At 42.3% G+C, this 14,153-nt stretch overlaps 1 long non-coding RNA gene across 1 annotated transcript; it reads left to right on the forward strand.

Annotated features, from left to right (window-relative positions):
- Positions 1-7,575: 7,575 nt before the first annotated feature.
- LOC142765041 (uncharacterized) lies at positions 7,576-11,415 on the forward strand. The gene is made up of 3 exons (XR_012884035.1): positions 7,576-8,056; positions 8,884-9,064; positions 11,260-11,415. It is a non-coding gene; the product is annotated as an uncharacterized LOC142765041 (long non-coding RNA).
- The last annotated feature ends 2,738 nt before the right edge of the window (positions 11,416-14,153 follow it).

Genomic DNA, 14,153 nt, shown 5'->3' on the forward strand with positions numbered 1-14,153 from the left:
GCCGCCAGACGAGATGCATTAACGAGATTTTGCAGTGTCGGCAAACAGCATCTGCTCCTTCATCATCGAGGCTACGCTGTCGGCTGACTGTCAAATCATACTATTTTTCCTAATTAATGGCGTTTTCTTCACTTGATCTGCGCTTCTATGCCTAGATGTTTCTAATATATGCCAGCACTCAAGAATTTCTGAAACAAAAGTACGTCTGATCATAAGTCTGTTCCACGACGCTGTTGAGTGCCAAAAATATTTGAGCGCTTATATACACCACCGAAAATAAAAGTAGCTATACCACTACTTTAGCGGAGGCTGCTATGTTTCGCGGGTTTGCATAGACAACAGGCGTGCCTTCAGATTCGCAGTATACAAACTGTCGTTTCGTGAATGCGTATGTATACAGGTGAATGCCAAGACAGCCTACTATGTTACAGTGCAACAAAAACAGCTGCGACTGGTATTATGCATCTTACATTGTAATTTTTCTCGTGCTACGTATAAAGCAACCATGCTAGCCGGCAAGCCTGTTTTGTTGAAGAAACAGAACGACGCTTTTTTTTTTAGCTGGTGTGGCTGTTTTGGAGTGAAGTGTCTTGTGCGTATTCTAAAATGTCGTGCCATTGGAGCTGGCGTTCGTTCTGCTGGCACGTATACTGATGGCATCGGGAAAGTGATGCTTAGTTTTGTCAAATGGCATTGTCTGTATATTTTCACAGCAAGCCAAATTATCGTATTATCTCGTATAGCGGCAGTGCCATATGCAAAATTCAGTTGTTAAATAAATGTCATCGATAATTACAAGAATGTCTTGACCAAATTCTGAGTGTAGCTGCGTGTTCGGCCAAGGTCAACTCAGTCTGAAGTTCTGGCTTTCCGCAAGATATTTAGAACGCCGTAAGTCATAATTATTGATAAGTAGAACCACACTAATACGCCAACATTCGTCGATCTGCAGATAAGCGAGGTACCCGCTACACATTTCTAAGGTAGCCTGAGTACTTTTCTGATGCTGTAAGTAACTGAGCAAGATAAAGAATTATTGCTTAGCACTTTATAGTTGGTTAGAGACAGTAAACCATACATACTCGTAGCGCAATCACCATTGTGTAATGAGTGGTTGTTATTTTAATCTTTTGCAACGCCACATACATATATAGGTTATCGCGATTCTTTGACTGACATGAGCTTGTATATAGGGTTTTTTTCGCAAAGTAGTTCCATACCGAGTTGGGGTGTGTGGTAGAATACTTTAATGCCAAGCAGAGAGCCCGGGTTTAAAACCCAATAATGCATGCGTACTTTTTTTATTTTTTTAATGTCTGATGGTTACGCCACTGACGGCGACGTCACTCGCCGCAAGAGCGGGCACCTCAGAGTGGCACTCTAAAGTTCTGCATTGGCCAACTTACTGCGCCCAATGTGCGGGCAAAACTCGCCATCCTGTGAGAGCGGTGGGCACAGACGTCGCACGTGGACTAATTATTGAGCTCGTGTGTGAAAAGCATTGGCTCTCATAGATTTGTTGCCGAACATCCAAGCGTCATCGCTGGTGCTTGAACTAGCTCTAGAATAACCTGTGTTACTTCTGACCGGCGTGTAACTTTATGAGAATAAACTTCAATAATGGCGAAGCTTCCCGAAAAAGGCAGCGTGACCTCCGCCAACAGGGGCTCCGAGCTTGTGTGTGTCTGAAACTTGATCACATGGTAAATAAAGGTGCATGACAATACTGTTTTTTTGTTCTGTAGTTGAAAGAGTAAATAATCTTATAATTTTACAGCAAAGTAGTACAACTAGTTCTTTAAATGGTCAAAAAATGTTTCATTTTCAGACGAACTTGTTGGACATCATATTTATTGCACGTGCTTTTTTATTGCGTCGGAAATGCTGAAGGCTCGCTTCTTTCAAAATATATTAAAAACCTTTTCCTTCTTCTAGGAAGAGTTAAAGAGAATTATTTACCCTTTCAGATACAAAGTCATTTCCTAAAAAGCACAAAAAGGATGATCAATTTTACATGGTGTCAGACGACCATTACAGGCCGACACTTTTGCCCTTACAGGTTTCAATGTATGGGGTAAAAACCCACACAAGACTCCAATGAAGGCACCCTCATTCTGCAGAAAAACCTCCATTTAATGTGAAATGTCGGCCAATATTGTTACACTGGTACTATGACTCTGCTCAAAAGCGCTGCAAACCAATAAGTCATGGGTTTTGCAGCGGAGGCCACAACAAGTTCCGTTCCTTAGAGAAGTGCATGGAAGTCTGCCAGCGTGAGTACGCACTATTTATAGCTTTGAAGTTTTGGATGACTTGTTATTTAGTGATTTCGTTTTACTGAACGAGTTTATAGGGTAATCATGGAACAGTAAATGACGATGCTTAAAATTGATCAGTAATGCTGAGTCTGGAGGCTTCGCCGACTTCATTTATGCGTTATATTTATGTAAAATTGAATAGTGAGCGTAAACAAAAGCTATTACAAGTTGTACACGAGCGCCTGTTTTAAGCGGCAGGGGCGGATTTGTTCCGCAGGAAGAGACATTTCCGAACAAGGTTATTGGCGATACAGCATAGATATACCATTTACTTGACAAATAGATTCGAGTCTGATAAGTAATAGCAACAGCCAAGAATTACGTAGGGCAGATTTACACCACCTCATTCGGACTCGCTCAGTTTTCTAGCGAGGAAGAACACATCCAACACCTGCCATGCGACGACTTGGGAAGATTTAGCATTGTGCTTCAATCTAGTAATAACGCTTAAGAAGCACTTGTGACCTATGCTAGTGTAAGTGGTCTGTTTCGAGATGTGTAAAAGAGGTCGCCCATCTCGTGAGAGTCACTCTACCGATACTCTATTATAATGCATTCACACGAATAGATGTTAGTTTAGCATGCGAACGCTGTTCACCTATTCATTGCGTTACCACTCATTCCCAAAATGTGACGTAGAGCTGTCCGCTTCTACAAAACAAAGGTTGCTTTCATTCATTCATTCATTCATTCATTCATTAATTCAAGGCCACAAAGCTAAAGATTCCCGACTCTTTTTCTGTGCCTGTAGTGACCTCAGGAATTGGTGCGTTTTGCTGTTCGTAAATCTCCTTGATTTTTTGGTAACCCATTGTTTTCTGGTACTTATTGCTCTTAGTTTAGTCAAGAGCTTGAGGTATGCACTGATACATGATCATGAAACTTTGTGCTGTAGCTGCGTTATTCCAGGTATTTAGGATATAATAAGTGCTAAATATCAAGCTTCTAAGAACCATTTTATTATTGCCTTGGGAACGTGTTGTCATTTAAAAATATATGAATTCCATGAACGTGGCTTTCTCAAAATGCGTAATTCCGTATAATATTTTTCATCAGGGACCAATACAACTCAAGCGTTTTGCGATTTTTAGGTAACTGTGCTGTTCGTACTCCGAAAGAGTATGTGATGTTACAGGAATGTTTGTTTAAACAAACTCAATCTTTAAGAAATTTATTCTGCTGCAAAATGAAATAAAAATGTCAAATAGCGCTTCCCTTGCACACATTTTTCATTTGTATCTCCATTTGTCTAACCTTTCCTCCCCTTGCACATTTTTATGTACGAGAAAATGCATATATTTTTTCTGCGTCATTAGTAGTGATATAATAATTAAACTAATGATTCCTGCAGTATTACGTGACGAAACTACTATATTACATTAACGGTATGTCATTGCGGAGGACTGCGAAATTTTTGACCATCTGATATGATTCAGCATGCGCTATGACTGCGAGTACAAGGCATTATAAGATTTAGCCTTCCTCAAAATGCAACCATAAAAGCCCCAACTTTGAGTTAGCAACAGGGCATTGTAAATACAGTGCGAATCACATTCACTGGTCAGCTGCCATTCTCACGGTGTAAAGCAAAGGCCACAATAGAGACAAATAATGACGATAATAAGCTGGCGCAATAAAGAAACACCGTACACAAGAACTACCCACAAGAAAAAAGCGGTTGCAGCTTTTACGTGTGTTCCATGTTTGCTGCGTTTTTTTTTCTTGCGCAAAGTACTTTTCGTTATTATGCCATCAATTGGGCTCTCAAAAACTACTAGCTTATAGGTGACAACAAGTTTTTAAAAAAATTGGCAGACCCCACAAACAGTGGGATCTGGCAATCGATGATATGCGAAGCACAAATGAGGAAGGTGGATATGCCACTTTAAAATCAGCACAACCTTACGAGGTGGAGCTAAATTATGCCATACATGACTTCCGTGCTTTGATTACCATGTTTGTGCGGGTCGTTTACCTTCGTCATCTATTCACGTGACGTGATACCTAATTTAGTATATGTGGAGCTGATTCGTTGTCCATAGACGTCACGTAACACCGAACTTGGTATATGTGGGGCTAGAGAAATAGCCGCGAGCACATCATAAAGGGCCCAAACTACTACAACAAAACGTTGACACGCGCGAACGCGGGGCACAGTGACACTACGTAAGCGAAACGCGAGCACTCTATAGTCAGACGCCAGGCGCGACCAGCGTCCGTCGGCACTGCTCGACGGCAATCGGTGCGAAAGGAGACATGCTGCATTTCACCCCGATGCATTACCCAGACAGCACTGCCTCTGCCTTATTTCGTGACGGAGGGACGTCGGACGCGCTGAAACGCACATGCGTCAAAGCAACGCAACGCGGCGCGCGCACGCGAGTATACGGCAGCACTGGCAACTAGCGTAGCACCGCCGACGTGACGCGACGCAACGAACGCCGGCGTGCACGCGCGCTGGGTCCCGTCGAAATGTATTGGCGCCTTGACGTGGCATGTAGTCATGTTCTCACAGGACCCGCACCTGATGATTATGTTTGCATCAGTCACATACCTTTGTAATCTATTGACGTCATCTTATACCAAATTTCGTTTAGGTGAAGCTAGCGTAACGACCATGAGCGCATCATGAGCGTAGCATGGAGTCATGTTGTTATATGACACGCATCTCAAGATTATCATGTTTTCACCAGTCGCATACTTTCGTCATCCATTCACGTACCATAATACCAAATTTAGTATATGTGACCCTAGTGAAATGGCCGTGAGCGCATCAAGAGCGTGGCATGTGGCCATGTTACATCACACGCATGTCATGTTTTACATGTTATAACTAGTCATTTGTGCTCGTCATACAGTCATGTCATGCCATCCAAGTTTGGTATCAATACCATTATCGAAAGGGCCAGGAGAGCTAAAAGTCGTAGGTGGTTAGATAGATAGATAGATAGATAGATAGATAGATAGATAGCTAGATAGATAGATAGATAGATAGATAGATAGATAGACAGATAGATAGATAGATAGACAGATAGATAGATAGATAGATAGATAGATAGATAGATAGATAGATAGATAGATAGATAGATAGATAGATAGATAGATAGATAGATAGATAGATAGATAGATAGATAGATAGATAGATAGATAGATAGATAGATAGATAGATAGATAGATAGATAGATAGATAGATAGATAGATACGCTCAAACTCGCCGAAAATCACTGAGAAATGCTTCGCATTTAAAAGTTGTCAAAATAAGTGAGCTGAGGACTGAATACTTGTTTAGTCTGTCATTATCCTCGTCAATCAGGTGGAATAATAATTTATATATTCTTGTAAATTAATTTGACATTCTCAGTCAACTGCATTGTTCTCCTCGCGATACTCCCTTCCCAATATTGTGTGCCTCACAACATGACCTTGAAACAAAGAGCTTCAAGGCTTTAACTTCGAATCATTATTTTGAGGTGTGCTGTATTCAGAGGGTGACCAAAAGAATTTTCATGAAGCTATAAAGTAACTTATTAAAGTAAAATATCATCGTTATCGTGATATTACAGCTTTACGTCTGCCACCATGGTTTAGCTGCTGCGTGGTTTAAGATATAGAGTCTTTTTATAAATACGCTTGAGGAAACTGGTGGTATTGTCTAAGGGAGCTGCAACACAAGGCGCTTCATACAGAATGGTAATGGTGCATAGTACGTGGTTTTTTATCAACTCTGTTTTTTCGGCATATTTTGGCTTGGCGTGGCCTAGAGCCACTTTGTCGCAAAAGTGAAATTAGTGAATGTTCGACAATTCCACTTCCCAGCCTTAACCTTTTCAGGCTCACCGATAAAAGTTGGTTTGCGGAATTTACAATGGAGAAACCTGTTGTCGAAAAAAAATTGCAAAAACACAAGATTAGATGAAGCCGCAAGTTGGTACGAAGCCCACAAGCACGAAGACTGGGCAAATCTGTGCACTACCCGTCTTTCCCATGGTGGCTGAACGATCGCAGTGCCGGAGTTCACTGTAATATTGAATACCTATATGATTAAGTGTCCACCCTGTCGTCATATTATGTCATATCAAAGTGACATTTGCCCTCTCGCGCAAAGCTCTCTTTCCTTTGCCCTACTGCATGGTTGCGTCGAGTGTTTTGACTGTACGCAGCGGGAGAGATGTAACTCGTGGTGGGCTGTCTTCTGCACATCGCCAGCGCCGCTGGCCAAGAATGCGGTCGTGAGGTCGGGCGATGGAGATGCGTGGGACCTGCGCAACTGCCCGCAGTCCGGCGCCCTCATGAGTGCTGGTCGCAACCGGAAGTCGTGTCGGTGCGAGGGTCGGTTCTTGGCGGGACCGGCACTGGGGTGAAGCCGTCGAGCCGGACTGTGCAGCAGTATAGCCCGGTGGTGGTGTCGTGGTGCACGAAGTTTATGTAGAGACATGTGTTGTCATTTTTTGGTTAGAGCTTGTGTAGCTGATTCCTTTTATGTTTTTTTTTCTTTTCGGAATATAGTTTGAATTAAGGTTGGAGGTATGTGAGGGTGCTGCTACCCCCTGTAAATTTGTTGGTGCCACATAAGCACGTGTTTTGCCTAGAAGCCGTAATTCAGGGTCACAACTATTGAGCGGTAGATGGCGTTGCTTTCGCGAGCGTTGATAACCACTATAAGCCTCATGGTTAGATTGGCAGCACTGGCAGTGACCCCTGGCGACAAGCCTTGGTGGCGGCTTGAAAGAATTGAGGGAGTCTCTGGCTGGAGGCGTTTGGCGCGAACGGTTGTCTCTCGCAGTGGGACCCCAGTGCACGGCACCGAGGGCCATCTGCCGGTAGCCCTTGTAGTGAGTCAGGCGCTAGCAACACCACCTTGTTTGTCGTATTGATAAGTGTTGGTTAATATTGTGTAAGGTTGTCTTAGCGGGTTGATCACGATTGATGGTATAGTAATTCGGCTGACAACATCGACATTTCTAAAAGCAGTTAAATAAATGTGTGTTTTGTTTGGTTTCTTCCGACCGCATCTACTGTGTTCGTTCACTCTAAGATCGCGGCATTCGTCATTTCAAAACCCCGCAATTTTGGACGTGTTGAATTACACAATCAGCAGAAAAATTTACGTTTTTTTTTCAGAAAACGAACAGCACACGAAGGTACACATTTTTAGAAGGCCATATATTTGGACGAAGTGTTTGAAGGTGTCAGTTGCCCCGTGCAGTGACAAGTTCTATATAATACGAAAATCCGCTGCGTATAAAATGCGATACGCAATAAATTTATTGAGTTACCTGATGTTGGCTTACGGTAATGGATTTTGAGCGAATGCACAATGTTCAAATACAGCAAGGCAAAGTTAGGTAAACAGTAGCCCCAGAAAAAATTGTGTGATTCTATGTTAATCAGTAGTAGCCCGGCACTGATTTCCATATTTTAAGAAATAGAGCGCATCAGTCTTTCTAACTACGAAACTGGCAGACATGCCCAACATTCGCGAGAACAATGCATCTTTAGGATCTTCTGCATAGAACACCTGCTATCAATAGTAATCAAACTTTCTATTATTTCAGCACATACCAAAATCGTATATTCACAGTGTCTGAAGCCGCCGGTCATGGTTCGCTGTGGTGCACCGCGTCATGCATGGTACTTCGATATTCTGACGGTGACCTGTAAAATGTTCACCTACATCAGTTGCAGCAGTGCTGGCAACTTATTCCTCACAGAACTTATGTGCCAGCACGTCTGCTTACGTGAGTATATACTTAATATGAATCTGCTGGTAGCAAAAAAATTATAAGGCTTTTTCAAATCGTCTTTCAGTGCTGGTAGGTACTCCCCAGCTTATCTTTCGATGAACGAGGCTGCTATTTAAGTATTGCGTATTTTTAAAATCAATAAAAAACTCGTGGTACCTTGCTGCATTACCTTGGTTAAATCTGACGAGGCATATGACATCGCACTGACGTAGCTAAGCTTTTCATCTATAAGTCAAACTTCAGTAGGGAATCTAAAATCTGACTGTTTTATTTTCTGGCCGAAAGCTCGAAAATAACAAAGTAGGCTTAATCAATTACCCAGTGGTGGTGGCGATGAAGCACGCAGACCACAAGCCTATGTACAGATGGCGTAATTATATGGTGAACTCATGCCCATGCTATAAACTAAAAGAACAACCAATACTTCACTGTGATAGTGGAAGGCATGTACGCTGGGCGCCTACTATTATACTTGCCCGTAAAATGCACCTGCTTTATACACGCCTTTTCAAAGCTTCCAGCGTTAACGCTGGTGTTTCCGTGAGCTAAAAAAAACTAGGCTAATGGTTTTTTTCTATGATATCTTAAAAGAATAACCTGAAATAATTTCGAAGGTATTCAGACACTACGGTGGGATCAGTGCTGACCGAGGAACAGTTTTTGTGGGTTAAACCCAATCTTCCTAGTATTTTGTTTATTTCGGCATTTCTTTTCCGTGCAATAATACATGTTAGAAAATTCTTTTTTGCAGTGTTGCGCAGAATCATCTCACTAATTGCTCCTCAATTAAAGTGTGACCACAATTTTTTTCCAATTTTCAGCAAAAAAGTAGGCCGAAACCACTATGCAGTCAAGATCCTGAACCTGATCGATGCTTTCTAAAGAAAAAAGTATGGTTTTTCAATTTTAGAAATAACACGTGCATGCAGTTTCCAAGACAGCGCTGCGGCAAGGGTTACAATAGTTTCGTCTCCCTGAAGAGCTGTATGAATACCTGTAGCTGTGAGTTTTTCAACTTTCTTGATTTATATACACCCAGTGTTTATGTAAAGTCTTGGTAATTTAAGTTTTCCTCGGGGCGACAGGCCACGCTATGATATGAAAAAAAACAAACAAAAAAACACGCCCACATCTACGACGCTATACGATTTACATACTTCCCATTAATTATTTAGGATGGAGAATGCAAACCAGAGGCAGACAGTCGATTTCTAATATTTTGGGGAAAATTCTGGGAATGCCAGCTTTTTGCGTCTAACGCTGCTTTACTTTGATGCGACAGGAGAAAAATATATTACCAAAGTACCATTGGTCAGGTTGGCTTCAAATATGTGAAATTAAAATGAGGGCTGATAAGTATGTGAAGAGTTCCCGATCACACATTGTTGATAAAATTCTGAATTATTACATCATGGTATTAGAACATACGCGCAAAAAGTAAAGTGACAAGGATGCCGACCAAATTTAAAGCCACAGCAAACAATAGATAACTTACGTAGTGACATGAAGATAACTTACCTAGTGACATGTAGATAACTTACGTAGTGACATGAAGATGCGCCTTTATCTAGCAAAGAATGCCAATCCATCCCATGGCCTCCACCCGAGGGACGCCGAATCTTGGTGGAAATTCAACAAAGCCCAGTTGAATGGTTAACCAGTCGTCCGCAAATAATACTTTCCAGCACTGTTAGTCTAGCTGTTTAGCCCAATTATTCAAAAAAAGCTCATCCAGATGTACTTCGTGAATATCTTCATGGGAAAAACTTAAACCCTTAGTCAGTTTAGGGTGTTGAGCCCTAAGAATTATTAGACTAAAAACCCTAACAAGTCGTTGAATTGTCATGTCGGAGCAAACTCCAAAAGACGTTATTCTGCGACGCCAAACACTGAAAATATGCACTGTTGATGCTGTGCTCGCTTTTCATCATGGCAGTACAGCCCATGTCAATGTACTGAACTCCTCTGGGATTTCACGCACTCCTGGCCTGCATCGACAGTACTTTGTTGACAGGGCTGCGCAACAGGCGACAAAAGACGCCCGCTAGCAAGACATTTAAACACAAAAATAAAAACTTGATAATATCGGTGGTAAATCTGATTAGTATCTGGCTGGTGCCTATTAAACTTGCCCGTAAATGTGCTGTCATATCGCTTTACCTATGAAACAATGCATATTTTAAACTTTAAATCAGATTACCTCAAAACATGCTTGCTCAGTGCTTGTTTCTTTATCTCAGCAACCACAGTATCTAGAATCATAAATTTCAGCCAGTATTTACATAACGTAATATGATATATGCGGAAACATATTTATTGTTGTGTGAGGAAGTACTCTTCTTCAACACAACATCTAATAGCTATTACCGGGTGACAATTGGGTATCTGAAATAAAAAGTTTACAAAAAACTAGTGGTACAATTTAAAGCGGTAAATTTGCTTCGGTGAAAATAAGAATGCCTTAAGATCAGAATGATGGTAAAATATTTGCTGCAACTATTATGGTTTCGGAGAAAAAAGTAGATAAACTTTACTTAAATTACATGGTGGGGATAGGCGCTACTCTGTTACTTTGAGAGAACAATAGTAAAAAATGAATAGAACATGTGCCCAAATGAGAGTTTAATTATCGCAAGAAAAGTGAAAGAAATGATCCATTCAACAGAATAAGCATAGTCTTAAAAATCCTGCTTTTCTTCTGGTTTATTGCCTTCGAAAATCGAACATATATGCAGCACCTATTACACATAAACACATTTCAAATTAGACATACGGGGTTAATTTTCATTGAACGGCTTTAACGAAATGTCAACTATGAGTCAATGAAGATAGACAGCGATGATCATGCCTCAGCTATCATTCTTTAAGTGCTAGTATATGCTGTTCCGAGCCAATTTTATGTGCGTATGAAATATTTCCTGTGTTGGCTCATACATATATCTTGACAATATAAATGCAGATATTTTTACAGTGAACCACTGGTATCGTAACAGTACCTGCCCTAAAAAGGGGGCAAATTCTTGATAGAGTGAGATGCGAAAAATAGTTAAACTCAAAAGCGGAAGCTCCTTTAGTGATCTTTATACAACAATGGTGGCAAACAAAAGGAACAATTTCTTTTATACAGAGTCATGCCAATTAGCGCATACCTTTTGCTGTTTTAATACACCAATATCATTGTTTTGTTCGTTGTGCAGATAACCAGACTTCGATGGACCCATGCGCTACCTGTGAACAAAAAGTCCCAAATCAGGTACTACCTATGAATACTGGCGCGACCAACTCCGGCAAAGAAGTCATTTCACACGGCCAGAATGTTCAACGAAGTCAAAGAAATCATGTTGCAAAGCCCAGCTTTCCCCGCTTCACTTTACCCGGCCGACCATCCCAACCTCTGCTAACAAGAAGGAACCATTAACACTGATCAAACTACATAGATCGAGTGAGCAGTGCTGTACCTCCCTTTCAAGCAGTATAATCTGTTAAGCAGCATAATAAGCAGTATAATCATACTTGCCCAACACAGTCCGCTTTCACTAATTTAGAACTGGGTTCACTGCTCTCAAATCTCGGGCTTCTCTTCCTCCCAAAGTATTTATGCTAAAACTAACAATTACGTAGTACCTCTCTTTTTTTCTTTGCTTTTTAGTTGCTTTCTTGGTTTCACGATCCTAACTTTTTTCTTTATCTACGCTGACAATTGAAGTTTGCCCACGTCCTCAGCAGTGCTACAGTTCAGTTTATATATATTTATATATACATACATATATATATATATATATATATATATATATATATATATATATATATATATATATATATATATATATATATATATATATATATATATATATATATGTATGTATATATATATATATATATATATATATGTATGTATATATATATATATATTGTGACGACGCGAGATTGACGAGCACACAAAGCGCCTCAAAGAAATACGATTTATCGATCGCAGGAAACAGACTGCAACGACTTCTTCGTCTTTTTCCCTCGGCCAAGGACACTCGCGCTGCTTCGTTGTCCTCACCACTGGCACATACGCGCGTCATTATTCCCCCTTAAAAAAAACATCGTCCCGATATTAAACGTTTGAGAAGCACGGCGAAACCAAAACTGCACAGTTAGTCACTGAAAGTAAGGCTTCATCCGAAGCACGTGGACAATTTCTGGTGAATGTCTGCGCCGCTTTGAACAATGCACGCCGTCCGGAACAACCTTGTAGTTGACGTCACTAATGCGTCGCAGAACCTTGTAGGGTCCGAAGTATCTTCGCAACAGCTTTTCGGAAAGCCCACGCTGACGAACAGGTGTCCAGACCCATACTTTGTCGTTCACGTTGTATATGACGGGTCTGTGCCGGAGGTTGTAATACTTGGCATTGTCGTCTTGCTGTTTGGTGATTCGCAACCTGGCAAGTTGTCTGGCTTCTTCTGCTAGCTGGGTAAACTCTTCGGCGTCTGTCTCATTGCCATCATTTTCATGAGGAAGCATTGCGTCTAACGTTGTTGTAACCTCGCGTCCGTAAAGGAGACTAAAGGGTGTCTTCCGAGTGGTCTCTTGACGAGCCGTGTTGTACGCGAACGTGACGTAGGGAAAAATGATGTCCCAGTTCTTGTGCTCTACATCTACGTACATGCTTATCATGTCAGCCAGGGTCTTGTTGAGGCGTTCGGTGAGCCCGTTAGTCTGGGCATGATACGCCGTTGTCTTCCTGTGAGCTGTACCACTTAGTCGAAAAATGGTGTCCAAAAGCTGGGTCATGAACGCAGTACCTCTGTCGGTGATGACTATTGCGGGAGCACCGTGTCTTAAGACGATGGCTTCAATGAAAAATTGCGCCGCTTCGACTGCTGTTGCCCGTGGCAGAGCACCTGTCTCCGCGTATCGGGTCAGGTAATCCGTGGCGACGATTATCCACCTGTTTCCAGTGTCAGACTTTGGCAAAGGGCCCAGAAAATCTATGCCAATTTGTGCAAACGGTGTCGCCGGCACTCGAACAGGCTGCAGCAGGCCAGCTGGTTTGATGGATGGTGGCTTGCGGCGCTGGCAATCTAGACATGCCTGCACGTAAGTTTTGACAACTTCGGCAAGTCTTGGCCAGTAATAGTTCTGCCTTATCCTCGCCAATGTTCTTGCGTAACTCAAGTGACCAGCAGTAGGTTCGTCGTGACAGGCTTGCAGTACCTCACGGCGAAGCGAAGAAGGAACGACGAGCAAGTAGCTGCTGCCGGTGGGTGAAAAGTTCCTCTTATAAAGAACGTCATTTCGCAAGCAGTGCGATGGCAGCCCTCTCGCAAATAACTTCGGAACGCTATTCACTCGCCCTTCTAGGTAATCTATGAGTGGTAGCAGCTCAGCATCACCACGCTGCTGTTGAGAAAAGGTGGCAGTGTCCACAATACCGAGAAAGGCCGTGTCGTCATCGTCGTTGTCCGGGGATGCCGTCTCAACAGGAGACCGAGAAAGACAGTCGGCATCGGTGTGTCGTTTTCCCGACTTGTAGGCAACAGTGAAGTCAAATTCTTGGAGCCGAAGACTCCATCGTGCAAGGCGGCCAGACAGATCTTTCAAGTTGACTAACCAACAGAGAGAGTGGTGATCGCTGATAACGGTGAATGGGCGGCCGTACAAATAAGGACGAAACTTCAGGACGGCCCATACCATTGCAAGACATTCTTTTTCCGTCGCAGTGTAATTAGCTTCAGCTCGGGACAGCGTCCTGCTGGCGTAGGCGATCACGTTTTCGTTGTTGTCCTTCGACTGTACAAGCACTGCTCCAAGACCCACATTACTAGCGTCTGTATGAAGTATTGTCGGCGCGTCTTCATCGAAGTGGGCCAGCACGGGGGGTGTTTGCATTCGCTGACGAAGCTCATGAAATGCCTGCTGTTGGTCTTCGCCCCATCCGAAGGGGGTATCTTCCCGAGTAAGCTGTGTCAATGGCCATGCGATGCGCGAAAAATTAGCAATAAACCGCCGATAATAAGCACAGAGTCCTAAAAAACGTCGCACTGATTTTTTGTCTGATGGCGTCGGGAAGTTTGCCACGGTGGCAATTTTATCCGGGTCG

Source organism: Rhipicephalus microplus, chromosome 6 (assembly GCF_043290135.1).
Source record: "Rhipicephalus microplus isolate Deutch F79 chromosome 6, USDA_Rmic, whole genome shotgun sequence".
Classification (NCBI taxonomy): domain Eukaryota; kingdom Metazoa; phylum Arthropoda; class Arachnida; order Ixodida; family Ixodidae; genus Rhipicephalus; species Rhipicephalus microplus.